The following is a 14,812-nucleotide window of genomic DNA, read 5'->3' as shown; positions in this document are numbered from 1 at the left end:
CTAGGCATCACAACTAGAGTTCCTAAGAATCACACCTCTAGGTTGCATTACACAAACCAATAACAAGCTTTATAGCTTCTAAAAATTTGAATACTTTAATCTTCATTATTCAAGAGAAAGCATTGCAGCCTTTTAAATAGAAGCCTAATACATATTCCAAATTGAAATAGGATTTCTAAAAACCCTAATAAGACTTGGAATTGGACTCTTAGGCTTTTATTACTAAACCTAACTAAATAACCAAACTTAAAGAAAACTAAATTAAGACCCAATGGACTATTAGCGCAGCCCATATTATTAAAAAATTATGCCCCTGAAAATTAAAAATAAATAAAGTAAAATAAATCTGTCTCATTACTTCAAATAGGATTATTAGGGAAGGGTTTGGGTTAGGGATAATCCTGATTAGGGAAGGGTTTGGTTAGGGATAATCCTGCATACGATTGTGCAGTAATAAAACCTAGTTCCATGATTTACTTATGCTCTCTGTCCCTTTCCCCTTAATTCATTTCATGTGATTTTTTTTTTATCTCCTAGTGATGGCTCTTGAGACCTGGCAAACAGGTCGGGTCAATCATGTCAAGGTAAAAAATGGGTCATCCTAAACAATTGTAAGTGGGTTACGTTGATCTGGTTATGGGTCAAATCCATATATTTTCACATCCAAAAAAATAAAAATAAAAATAAATGAATGAATGAAAAAAATTCTAAATGTCAAAAATAACAAAATATATGTTGCTACCGTGTTTTTTCTAGTCTCGATTAGCGTGTCAAGATTACCAGTTTAAGTACTAGAATGATGAAAATCATGTTTAAAAAATGAGAAATGCTGGTGCCACACACTTGTGCATAACTTTGTGCCACAACTTTGTGCCACAACTCGCCATGTGGTGAGTTGTGGCACAAAATTGTGCAAAAGTGTGTGACACCAACATTGCTCTTAAAAAATGGGAATTACAATAGGGCATCTTTTAAACCATCAATCAATGTCATTCTCAAAACCCTTTTTCAAAACCCTCTTCTACAGAGTAAGAGTATAGGGTTTGAACTTCGTCTTTTTTTTTTTATTCTTTTTTTCTTTTTTTAATTTTAAGATGAACAAAAACCATGAATTTTCACTCCGAAAACATTTTTTTAATAAAACCATGGAAACTATTTTCTCAAATATTTTTTGTTTTAATCTTGAATATGGTTTTCTAATGTGTATAAAAATCCCTTTTTCTTAACACTGCTCTTTGTTTATGTTCTTCCCTCAAAACCACTTTTCATAAAAATTTAAGAGATAACACTTTTTTTTAAGCATTTCTCCCAAAAGTTTGGCACTTCTCTTTAAAAAAAAGTCTTTCCCAAAAATTCATATGAAGTTTTCTTTCTAAAAAAGAATACTCTTTTTTCAAGTGTAAATAAATGGCATTTTTCTATCTTTTGTTTTCAATCAATTTCCTTTTAATAGCATAATTTTTTATGAGGCTTTTTTACATATCCATGATTCACCTCAATTGAATTGATGGATTACATTCAAGCTAACACATCCCCTCCCCCTACACTAACCATTTTAGTTTGTTGTGTTTATGCATGAAAATGAAACTTGGAGAATAAATTTGAGCATATATATTGCTTTTAAACGCATAAGGTGACCCCTTCCTCACCCATAAGGTTGTAACTGAACTTTTGAGTCTAAGAATTTTCGGTTCGAGACTATGGTTTACCTTAATTAATTTAAGAGCCCTTGAATTGGTTTTTAGTTAGTTAGGTAACTAAAACAAATTAGATAAATATGTGACCAATCACACCTAAAACAAAACTAATGGTTGGTGGTGAATCCTTAAAATAAAATAAGGAAAGAGATTCACACACATTTCACCCTAGTAACACATTCACACACTTAACAGTCGCTAAGGGGGTGTTTGGATTTTGTGTTTTCCATCACTCATCACTCATCACTCAAAATTGGTGGGTCCCACACATGCTACACTTGTTTGAATGAGTTTTCATTACCCAAAACTCACTAAATTGAGTTATGAGTTAGTGAAAATGAAAACAAAAAAATGGCGTTTTTGAGTTATGAAAACAGAGTTATGGTGACACTTTTGTAATTTCACTCAACTAATGGGCCGCATGTTTTGTGTGTTGTCAAATCAATGCCCACCTGACTTCCCACCTCTCTCCTCTCTCATCATACCAGACTTCTTCTTTTTTTCTTTGTTCTTTGATTTTTTGTGCCCTTCATCATCACCTCGTTGTTGTCTTCTTCTTCTTCATTTTTTTTTTTCTTTTCACATTGGGTTTCTAGTTTTGGTTTCTTTTTCTTTTTCTTTTTTCCTTTTCTTTTTCACTAGGTTTCTTGGCTTGGGTTCTCTTCTTTTTCTTTCTTTCTTTCTTCACTCTTCACGATCTTTTCTCTTCTCTTTTTTTCCATCTTTTAGTTCTTTCTAAGCTTTATAGTGTAATTTGTTGTGGAAGGTGTTGGTGGTGTGAATGGCCGGATATGCTATGGTGGATTGGTTTGATGTTTTGTGATTTGCACGGTGATGGGTTTTTTTAGTTGGGTGTTGGGTTTGATGTTTTGTTTCCACTGCACCAAGTCAGTCCGTGGGTCCCACAAAAAGTTGAGATTTTTGAGTTTTTAGAATGAAAACTCAACTGAGTTTAAGGGCCAAACAAAGCTGGGGTATAAGTTAGGGATTTTCAAGTGATAAAAAATGAGTTATAGGGCAATGAGTTTTGAGTGATGAGTGATGAGATATCAATTACTCATCATCCAAACAGGATCCAATGTGGAAAAACTCAGGGGAAACCCAATTCTCAGCGGTCCACTTGAGGGCGTTCACATTACTCAAAAATAAAAGTTACATAATACATATATTCTTAAGTTTATACAATTCAAAGTTCACTGATGATATCATTACTATAAAAGAACAAAAATAAAATAAATGTTGTGGACCATGTCAAGTTATCAACTTTCTCAAGTGCATATGTTCTTGTTGCATGTAAAATAATAATAAAGTTGTATCCTTATCCTAAAAAAAAGTTATATTACCTAAAAAGATAACTAAATAATAAATAATAAATAAAACTTCAAGAGAATTATTATTTGCTATATAAAATTTCCCACACCTTTTACACTTAGCCCTACATATCCCATAAAATAATAATAATAAAATTTGGGTCATGAGTCATTTGAACTAGAGAAAAAAGAAAAACGAGTTGGGTAATCGATCAACCTGTATTTACTATTGGTTAAAAATTTTGGGTTAGAATTGCATATTTTTCTTTGAGTTGTAGGGTTGTGTCCAATTTTAACAAGTCTGACTGTTGTGAAGCTTGGATTTTTTCTAAAACCAACTTAGAAAAATGCATTGATTAATGATGAGACCATCGTGGGTGAATGGGCACAGCCATAATTTTCCCCACCTGATCTGCCGGTGGCCACCAACAGGGGTCGTTGGGGTGGCACAAGTCAACACCTCAACCTCAACCTCAACCTCAGTCCCGAAACCCAAAACAACAAAAAGAGCTGGCTAGAGAAAGAGGACCCACCACCTCCCAAAAAGTCTTCAATAAATTAATTTGACCCTACGATTTGGATAACAAATCACGTTGAGAAAGCGTGGAAAGTGCCACTCCTTCACTACTCACTCTATCTATGTGTCTTTTTCTAATCTATAGAAAGTCAAGTTGTATATATGTGTCAAATTGTCAATTATTAATAGTTTAAGTGCATAGTAAAATTGTGTTTAAAAACAAATAATAATGCTACAAGGGCAAATTATTTAATAATATTTTTACAAATTATTATCGTAATAATATTTTATTGATTTTTTTGGTTTATTGTTTATATCAAATTTTCATTTACTGATAATTGCTCATCACCTTAATAGTTTGTTAAAAATTTTGTAAAAATTTTTATGACTTGAACATTTTCTAGAAATAAAAAACTGTACAATAAAATAATTAATACTATCAGCTATGAAGTCCCACTTTATTAAATGGTAAATTATATTTAGGAGATTTGAATTTTTATTTTATTTTTAAAAAAGCGACGTTCATACTTTATATGTCAAGTTTATAGGATAATATAATCACAAAAAGAGATGTCTATCAGCTAGGTCGTCCCTCTCGTCCAAAGCAAAAATGCACAAGGGATGGAAGGGGCAAAATTTGTGGGAATAGTAGCTTTTTAGAAAAAATTTTGGTGCATAGCACGCGTTTAAAATTATTTTATAAGTTAAGACTGTTTTTGGAACTCAAGTTTAAGCTAGAACTCGAGTTCCAAGTACTATGCAGCAATATTGAATAGAACTCGAGTTTGTCAAACTCAAGTTTCAAAAACAGTTTAACTTACAAAATAGTTTCATCAGTGTGTTGCTTTCATAATTTTTTTTCTAAAATCATGCTATCTGGCAAATTTTTCTGGATGAAAGGGATTCAAAGAAGAAATTATAAGATTTGGATGACCCAATCCCCATTTGGTAATGTGGGATCTTTGATGCAAGCGAGCAATATTTGTGCATAATGAGTACATCATTCCTAAACATAGTTACGAAACTTGAGATATTCACCCATAAATGTAGAGAAATGATGAGAATCATGAGATCATAGTAGTCAAAACGTGAATCGTGAATCGATTTTTTATTTTTCTATATCGTGTATAATATCGTATCGTGTATCAAAAGATATACAAACACCTAATAAAATTATTAAAAAATTATAGATATACATATATAAAAGGTATATTCATTATAAATTCAAAATATATTCAACTAATGACCAATTTAATTATTACTTATGTAATAATATTTAACAAATCTAACTAAATAAATCAAATTAACATGTATTTATAACATACACATTCAAATTGATTAAACTCATAAGTGATAACACATGATTTATGAACCAAAATAATAATTTTCTTTCATCATCTCACCTAATAAACTCCATCTAAGCCTTTCCCCTAAAAAAAAAAATCTTGGTCAATGTTTTCATTGACATTTTTTTCATCATCAACATTTACTATCTCTTTTTGTTTTTTGTTTTTGTTTTTTATTCTAATAAATTTTTGTTTATATTTTTTATTGGTATTCTTACTTCTTAGACTTATAACAATAATAACAAAATAAAAATAATTATATTTTCATTTTAATACATTATTCATAGCATAGAAAAAGAAATTTACAAATATGAAAATGACATTCTAGCTTCTTAGACTCATAACAATAATAAGAAGCTAGACTCATAACAATAATAACAAAATAATAAATAATAATATTTTCATTTAATACATTATCATAGCATAGAAAAAAATTGCAAATATGAAAGTGAAGTGCCAAGTATATACCCCAAATTTTGAAGGAGAAAGAGAAGAGGGGGAAAAAAACTCATGGACATGTAATTTTATCGGACTCAATTAAGTATTCCAATGATTTTGTGTTAAAAAAAAAAAAAAGTCTAATAACTTGTTTAAATCAAATAAAATCGCAAATTTTAACCAAAAAAACTCATATATACTATTTTCTATATTAAAGTGAAGGTATGAGAAAAACCATAACATAAATACTATTTTCTACATTAAAGTACTAACTTGAGCATTAGAGGAGGATTGATCGGCGACATCACACCAATACCACTCCAAGCTATGATGTCACTCCAAACTATGTATGTATGATTTATCTTTGTGGGTCTACCGAAACTTGCAACTCCCCAATTCTTTACATCATCACTAGCCACTAGGTAAAATTTTAAAAGGAATTGTCTCTAGATTGATCAGTTTAACAGCATGCATGCGTGCGTGCGTGAGAGAGAGAGAGAGATCTAAGTGTTTGTTTTGATAAGCAATGACTTAAAATTAAATTATCTATTTAATTTAATAACATATATATATATATATATATATATATTGGTATATTCATACGTAATGTTACTCTTATATGTGTATGTGATTCATGTACTTAAGTTATGTATGCATGTGAGTAACTGTCATGTAATATTATTTTGGCGAAAAACACATTTTGGCCCTTACATTTTTAGCCGATTTTCGTTTTAGTCCCTAAGTTTTTTTTTTACCGCTTTTAGTCCTTCTTCTGAAAAACGCTTCCATTTTAGTCCCTGCCGTTACATCAGAAACGGATATTGCAGACGTGGCAAACGGCAAAGTTAAATAATAATAAACTAATGTCCACGTGGCCTAAATTAATAATAAAAAATATTTTTTAATGCCACGTCAGCATCTAAATTAAAAAAATTAATTTATTAATTTTAACTAAATAAAAAAATTAATTTATTAATTCTAACTAAATAAAAAAAATTAAAAAATCTCATCAAAAAAAAAATCAAAAACAAATTTAAAACTAAACCCAGCAAGAACAACAAAACCCAGAAAAAACTAAACCCAGCAAGAACAAACTAAACCCAGCAAGAACAACAAATTTAAAACCCAGCAAAAACAAGATCAACAAAACACAAACACGGCAAATTTAAAACTCAAAAAATTAAATTCAAACCCATATTTGCAGAGAGCCACATTCCTCGTCGGTCATCCTCAAAAACTCGACCTTTTTCATTTGTTTTGTTTCACACCCACGGTGTTTTTGTTTTTTATTTATTTTTTTTTATTTTTAATATTCAAAAGCAAATCAATCCTTTCTCTTATTCTTTGTTTTCAATGAAATGAACCTCAACTCAATTTTTGCTCAGATCCATGGAAGAGAAAACCCACAAGCTTTCTCTCTAAATACTCCAATGCCCATATCTATTATTATCTCCTTCCATTTATACTAAACCAGAAGAACATGAAGAAGTCTTCGTCGAACATGAAGAAGAACATGACTCGCCTCACTCGCCCCTCCGATTCCACTCGCCACTCCGATCTGAACTCGGCGACCCTCCCGAGACGCCTCCGTACCACTCTCCGGAGGCCTCGCCGAAGAAGCCGCCGCTGGACTACTCCAAAGCCGTCGTCGCCGTCGACAAGTACACTCAGTTCTCTCCGCAACAGTCGACGCCGGAGAAGCCGAACCTCACTAACAACAACAACAACAACGCCGCGACACAGACGGAGAAGTCGCCGTCGCCGTTGATGGTGTTGAGCAGGGCGATGAGGGAGGAGCCACAAACCCACAACTTGGTTTTGAGTTTGAGTTTCCATTCTTTGCTTTGGCTTTCTCTGATTTCTGGCTTTGGTTAGTTTTTTTTTTTTTTTAAATAATTTCTGGGTTTGTGTTCTTGGATCTGGGTTTGTGTTCTTGTTGTTCTTGTTCAAGACACACTTAGATCTCAATTCATAAGATTTTTAGTTTTTAATTTAGTTTTTAATTTTTTTTATTTAGTTAAAATTAATAAATTAATTTTTTTAATTTAGATGCTGACGTGGCATTAAAAAATATTTTTTATTATTAATTTAGGCCACGTGGACATTAGTTTATTATTATTTAACTTTGCCGTTTGTCACGTCTGCAATATCCGTTTCTGATGTAACGGCAGGGACTAAAATGGAAGCGTTTTTCAGGTGAGGGACTAAAAGCATTAAAAAAAAAATTTAGGGACTAAAACGGAAATCGGCTAAAAATGTAGGGATCAAAATGTGTTTTTCGCCTATTATTTTTTAGTTTTATACACCCATTACCTTGTTTATTTTTTTTTTTTTTAGTTTTAGTTACTCGTTCCGTTTGTTCTGCTTTTGCTTAGGGGAAAAAAAAAACATTAAAAAATTATAGACAAGGGCTTCTTAGGTTCTGGGAAGCTTCGAGAGCAAGCAAGGTGAGCAGCTAGCCTGTGTGGGCGTCGTCAAAGTCAAGCCAAAAGCCAAAAAGGGAGGAGTCCGACTTTACAATATATATAATTATATATCACACTCTTTTGCTTTATTTGCACTATTAAAAGTTAAGTTGTTAATTTTAGTTATTATTTTCTCTCCATGAATAAATAAAAAAATAATATTTTCTAAATGAAATCAATATTAGATGAAGAAGCCATAATGGGTTCAAGTTCAACCTTACAATTTTGACCAAGATGAAAACAGATCCTACACTAGAATCTCCACTTTTTACTATAATTTAGTAATTTACAGATCACAACTGTCTTATGAACCATCATATTATTGAATCTATAATTAGGTCAAAAAGAAGAGTTCTTTTATATTTATTATTATTTTCTTTTCAAGGGTGAGTTTGCAGTCATGCTTAATGAATATACTTCATTCTCTTGCTTCTTCAAATTACTTAACAAAAAAGAAAAGATTAAATTATTCGTGGCTTTGGTGATCATATAGCTTATTTAATAATTTTTTAATCCTATTGAGCTATCGCTCAAACAATAATTGAGCATCAAAATAGAGGGTAAGGTATCCACTTCATGATTCAATTAGTGCACACACACACACACACACACACACACACACACACATATATATATATATATATAAATTATTCAATTCTGTTGATAATTATGATTAATACATTAACAAAAAGCAAACAAGCTGTGGAGAAAACATAATATTTGAATCTCGCCGATAAATGGCTCCAAGGGAATAAATTTACATATTTCTAGCATTCTTATTAGTTGGACCTTACTGTAATCAATTTTTTATATATTACCAAAAAAATAAAAGATAAGCAAACTTGTGTGCAGATTTTTTTTTTTTTCAACCATGGAAGAACACAACATGAAGCAACTCATGAGTCATGACCAAGGTTGTCAAAATTGAGATCCTACGTAGGATTGTTGAAGGTAGGTGGGATCGCAGAAGACCTGATATTTGCATCTTGCCGATAAATGGCTCCAAGTGAATAATATAATTTACATATTTCTAGCATTCTTATTAGTTGGACCTTACTGTAATCAAATTTTTATATATTACCAAAAAATAAAAGATAAGCAAACTTGTGTGCATACCTTTTTTATTTTTTTTTCAACCATGGAAGAATACAACATGAAGCAGCTCATGAGTCATGACCAAGGTTGTTAAAATCGAGATCTTATGTAAGATCGTTGAAGGTAGGTGGGATCGTACATCGTAGGATCAAATCGTGAATTAAGGGCAAAGTGGGGATATATTCCTTTCAGTTAAATTTTTCAGTAAAATGCTTTCTGTTTAAAACTATTTAGGGATATGTCCCTATTTTAAACTCGATTTTTAGAAAATCGAGTTTCAATAAAAAACTTAATTTGGCGAAAATTGAGTTTCAATGAAAAACTTGATTTGGCGAAAACTAAGTTATAGGCAATCAAACTAAAAAAAAAAAAAAAACCCTTGATGGAACTTGAGTTCCATGCAGGTTTTTTCAAATAACTCAATTTTCGCCAAATCGAGTTTCAAAATAAGGACAAATTTCTAAATAGTTTCAAACAGAGATATTTTGGTGAAAAGTTTGGCTAAAACGGTAAAACCCAATTTTGGCCTATAAAATAGCATGCTTTTAATAATGAACTACTGGTATTGCAATCCACGTCAGCAGTAAAAGAACAACAATGGAACTCGCATCTAGTGGCAAGTAACAGTGAATTAAAGCAACTTCAAATTGGAAGGAAGAGAAATAATACTCCTATGAGTCTAGCGATAAAAGATGTTCATAGGTTCAACAGAAAAATATCAACAAAAGATACAAGCCCAGCAGTTAAGATAATCGTAAATTAGTACAAGTTGCATAAAACTTTCGGTTCAAAGGGGGCAAACTTGAATGCGATTGTAGGGAGAGAATGTGACTAATTGTGCATGAGGATGAATTGGCCAATCCCCCTTGTTGGTCACTAGCTTGGAAGGATATGAGTCTCCTCAATGAGTGCTTTTTTTTACTTGTTTAGAAGGGTTTATAGAGAAGTGAAGTGTGGAGTGAGTTTTTTTTTTTTTTGAGAATCCGCCCCAAGAAGACGAAGGGGGAGGAAGATTCATTAAACCAATTCAGAAATATACACAGGAGCAATTTCTAGAGGAACATCCTCCATCCAGACATTAAAAGAGGGAAAATTACAAGCTCGTCTAGCAATCTTATGGGCTACTTTGTTCCCTTGTCTGCGGGTGTGACAAAAAATCACTTCACTAAAAGCTGAGGAAGCAATTTTGATGTCCCTAACGATATGGCCAAAGTTGGTAGAGGAGTAGCTTGTGCTATTCAGGGACTTAATCACCAGTTCTGAGTCACCTTCAACTATCACTTTGGCAAACTGAAGCTCCCTAGCTAAACAGATGGCATTGCGGGCTGCCAGCACTTCCACCATCTCTACCGAGGTAGGCAGTGGAATGATTTGTGATGAGGTAGCCATTGCTAGACCAAGGTCGTTTCTAATAATGACTCCCAATCCAGCAGGGCCATCCTCCTTAAATAAAGCCCCATCGAAGTTGATTTTCACCCAGTTTTCAGGAGGCAGAGACCATTTGATAGGGATGGGAGGGGAGGAGGGGCCACAGGGGAAAGGATTAGCTTCCTAGAATTCCTGGAGAGTGTCACGGGCTAGGGAATTGATTCTTTGCAACGGAACAATTGTTTCGCCAACTTGCAATCTGTTTCGATGGGCCCATATAAGCGAAGTGATGATTGCAAACAAATCAAAGAGGCTGCTCCTAGATTGGCATGCTTGAATAATATCCCGGAAATTAGAACAGTACCTGGTTTGCTTGGTTAGCCACGCGAAGTGGGTTGCCCAAACCTCAGATAAGGCCGAACAAGACCAAAGGGCATGTAGGACCGATTCCTGCCCCAGACCATAGTTGGGACAGACTGGATAGCACAACACCATCCTTTTCACCAGATTTGCCTGAGTAGGTAGAGTATCCAGACCTGCCCGCCAAATTAAGGTTTTCACTCTATTTGGAACTTTCAAATTCCAGACCGCTTTCCAGATTTGCTTAGACTGGGATATGTCCGAAGAACTTGGGTTTTCGCTAGCATCCTGATCCATAAGAAGTCTATACCTTATTTTGACCGAATATTCGCCATTGAAATTCAAAGGCCAATAGATTTTATCATCGCAATCCACCAAACTGAGAGGAATAGATTTAATTAATCTAGCTTCGTGAGGCAGGAAGAGATTGTCAATCACATCATGAAGCTAGCATCTTCTATTACCATTAATCAGAACTGATACCCTAGCATCATTGTCGAGAAAATTTGGGGGAGACAGTACTTGTTTAAGGTGTGGGTTAGGGAGCCAATTGTCCTGGTAGATACGGATCTCCGAGCCGTTACCCACTCTCCATTGCAATCCTTTACTTACCACATCCCGCCCCTTGAGAATGCTTTTCCAAGCATATGAGCTAGTCCCTGCCTTAGCTTTGAGAGCCAGTCAATTGATTAGTTTGATTGACCAAAAATCTCAACAAGATGGAAATTAAGTGAAATGAGGTTTGCTATCCTAGATTGACATATGCCGAAAAATTGGTGCACACATCGATCTGGCTGTTTTTATGGATTAGGCTAGCAATTGAATTTTGGACTAAAACTTGGGTTCTTTTTAGGTCATGAATTGAGCTTTTTGGACCATTGGATTTCACACACGATGTTAATTATTTTAATAGCAATTGGATTCTTTGTCACTGGGGCTGAGGTCCTTGGGTATAGAATAGAACAAAATAGGATGTCTACAACCATAGTTGTCAAAATCCCAATCTAAATCCTACGATTTTACAATCTTACCTACCCAAAATGATTTGAATCTTTCAAGGATCTTTGGAATTGTTCAGGATCGATAGGATTGTACAATTCTAATGATCCCAAACGATTCTGATTTCTTGTAATTTTCTTTAACTTGACATAAGGCTAAGTTGGACCTAAATGAAAAATAATATCCCAATAGATCAAGTTTTGCTTTTCTAACGTAGAGAGATAGAGTGTTAGTTGGATCAAATGAAAAATAACATCTCAATAGAGTGTCACATTTTGAGATTTTTTGCTTCTTTTAAATGATACTTACAAATGGATATAGTGATGTATAATAATACATCAAATGGATGCAAATTATGAATGAATGTATAATTTATGTGATTATCTAACATACCAATGTGTTTTTTTCTCAAATAATGTAGGATTTTATGATCCACGATCTCACCTACCTCCTACGATTCTACGTATATAGGATCTCAATTTTGATAGCATTATCTACAACAATAACATAAATATAGGATTGCTCACATTGACATAATGATGACCATCACGACCTTATTTTATAACTTTGGCTTTGCGTCGTGATTGCGCAAAGCATCAATGTTTAAAACCTGGAGAGCCAAAAGAATCATAGATGATTTTAGGAGTTGCTTGTACTTGTGTGTGTGTGTGTGTGTGTGTGTGAGAGAGAGAGAGAGAGAGAGGGAGAGTTTTTGTTTTTATTTATTTTTGTTTGTTAAATGTCAATAATTTTTTTTCATTATTGACATTTTTTTTGTTAAATAATTACTTTATTAATAGTCATCAGAGTACAAAAGAATGGAAGGTCTGGAATCATCTTTCTTTCCACAACCAAAACAACCAGGAGAGGGACATTAGAGATGGGTAATGGCCTTACCCAATTTACAAAAGTGGCCCAGTGGGGCTAAAAGATGGACTGAAGCATTGCCCTCTTTGTATATAAAAGAAAAAGAAAATGCATCAAAACACTTAACAAGATCCAAAATATCTACAATCACCTTTGCAATACTCCAATGAGTCTTCATTCCTGCATTTCCCAAATGGACCTATCACATTCTAAACATCCCCTTCCACAATAATTTTAGAAATTCCTTTCTTAATAGCTTTTCTGATGGCACGAAGTGCTGCCTTTACTTCACCCACCTCGGTCCTACTTGTTCAGCCCAAGCAAAAAACGATCCGAATCTTTCAAGGATCTTTGCAATTGTTTAGGATTGGTAGGATTGTATAATTCTGATGATCGCAAACGATCCTGATTTCTTGTAATTTTCTTTAACTTGACATAAGGTTCAGTTGGACCTAAATTAAAAATAATATCCTAAAAGATCAAGTTTTGCTTTTCTAATGTAGAGAGATAGAATGTCAGTTGGACCAAATGAAAAATAACATCCCAATAGAGTGTCACGTTTTGAGATTTTTGGCCTCTTTTAAATGATACTTACAAATGGATATAGTGATGTATAGTAATACATCAAATGGATGCAAATTATGAATGAATGTATAATTTATGTGATTATTTAACATACCAATGTGTGTGTGTGTGTGTTTTTTTTCCTCAAATAATGTAGGATCTTACGATCCACGATTCCACGATTCCACCTATCTCCTATGATTCTACGTATATAGGATCTCGATTTTGACAGCATTATCTACAACAATAACATAAATATAGGATTGCTCACATTGGCATAATGATGACTATCGCGACCCTGTTTTATAACTTTGGCTTTGCATTGCGATTGCGCAAAACATCAATGTTTAAAACCTGGAGAGCTAAAAGAATCATAGATGATTTTAGGAGTTGCTTGTACTTGTGTGTGTGAGAGAGAGAGAGAGAGTTTTTGTTTTGTTTTTTTTTGTTTTTTTTGTTTGTTAAATGTCAATAATTTTTTTTCATTATTGACAAATTTTTTTGCTAAATAATTACTATATTGATAGTCATCAAAGTACAAAAGAATGGAAGGTCTGGATTCATCTCTCTTTCCACAACCCGAACAACCAGGAGAGGGACATTAGAGATGGGTAATGGCCTTACCCAATTTACAAAAGCAGCCTAATGGGGCTAAAAGATGGGCTGAAGCATTGCCCTCGCTGTATATAAAAGAAAAAGAAAACACATCAAAACACTTAACAAGATCTAAAATATCTGCAACCACCTTTGCAATACTCCAATGAGTCTTCATTCTTGCATTTCCCAAATGGACCTATTACATTCTAAACATCCCCTTCCACAATAATTTTAGAAATTCCTTTATTAATAGCTTTTCTTATGTCACAAAGTGCTGTCTTTACTTCACCCACCTCGGTCCAACTTGTTTAGCCCAAGCAAAAATCAAATCTCCTTTATTATCTATGCCCACTACAATTAAAGAAGTTTTCTCTTCTCTTGCATCAAAATTCAACTTAACCCACCCATCTGGGGGAGGCTTCCAAATTGCTTTCCTCATAGGACTATGTAGCCTGTCTTCCCAAAAAAAAAAAAAAAAAAAAAAAAAAACCCCCTAAAGAATCATAATACTATATAGCAAATACTTCTCCTAAAACCCATTTTATTGGTCAAATAATTTCTTTTCTGACCAACATTTTAAGTTGGGGAAAATACCCGAAAATATAGAAAGTATTTTAAAACATTTTATGTCCAAACAAAAACACAACTTTTTTTTTTTTTTTTGGTTGAGAAACTAAACAAAAACTGAAAAACACAACCTTATTAAAAGAAAAAGAAAAGGAAGGAATTTGGGCAGTCTAAAGTGGAAAAATCTTAAGTACGTATCCAGAAATAGAAGGAGCTAGCGTAGAGGAATAAAACCCAGCATAGTCTAGACTCTATATAGTATATTCCACAATCTTACAAGTTACAAGTGAGTGACAACTCATTTTTATATATATCTCTCTCTCTCTTCTGCCTGTGAATATCTTACAAGTTACAATTCAACTCTTTCGCTGCAACTTCCGTCGTTGTATTGTAAGATATGACAGAAAAGGTCAAAGCCCTTTTGGTCTAATAAATCTTTTGGTAAGTTTATAACACATCCTACTCATAAAACATCACCACCAAAAAAAGAAACAAAAAAAAGAAAGAGTTGTAACACACTTGGCACTTTAGGAAAGATTATTAATATTTCATACTATATATACATCACTACCTAAACATAAAAAAAAAAAAATAAATAATACTATTAAATTTTCTAGTACCT

This window comes from Quercus lobata, chromosome 11, assembly GCF_001633185.2.
Source record: "Quercus lobata isolate SW786 chromosome 11, ValleyOak3.0 Primary Assembly, whole genome shotgun sequence".
Taxonomy (NCBI): domain Eukaryota; kingdom Viridiplantae; phylum Streptophyta; class Magnoliopsida; order Fagales; family Fagaceae; genus Quercus; species Quercus lobata.
This window is presented reverse-complemented; position numbering follows the sequence as displayed.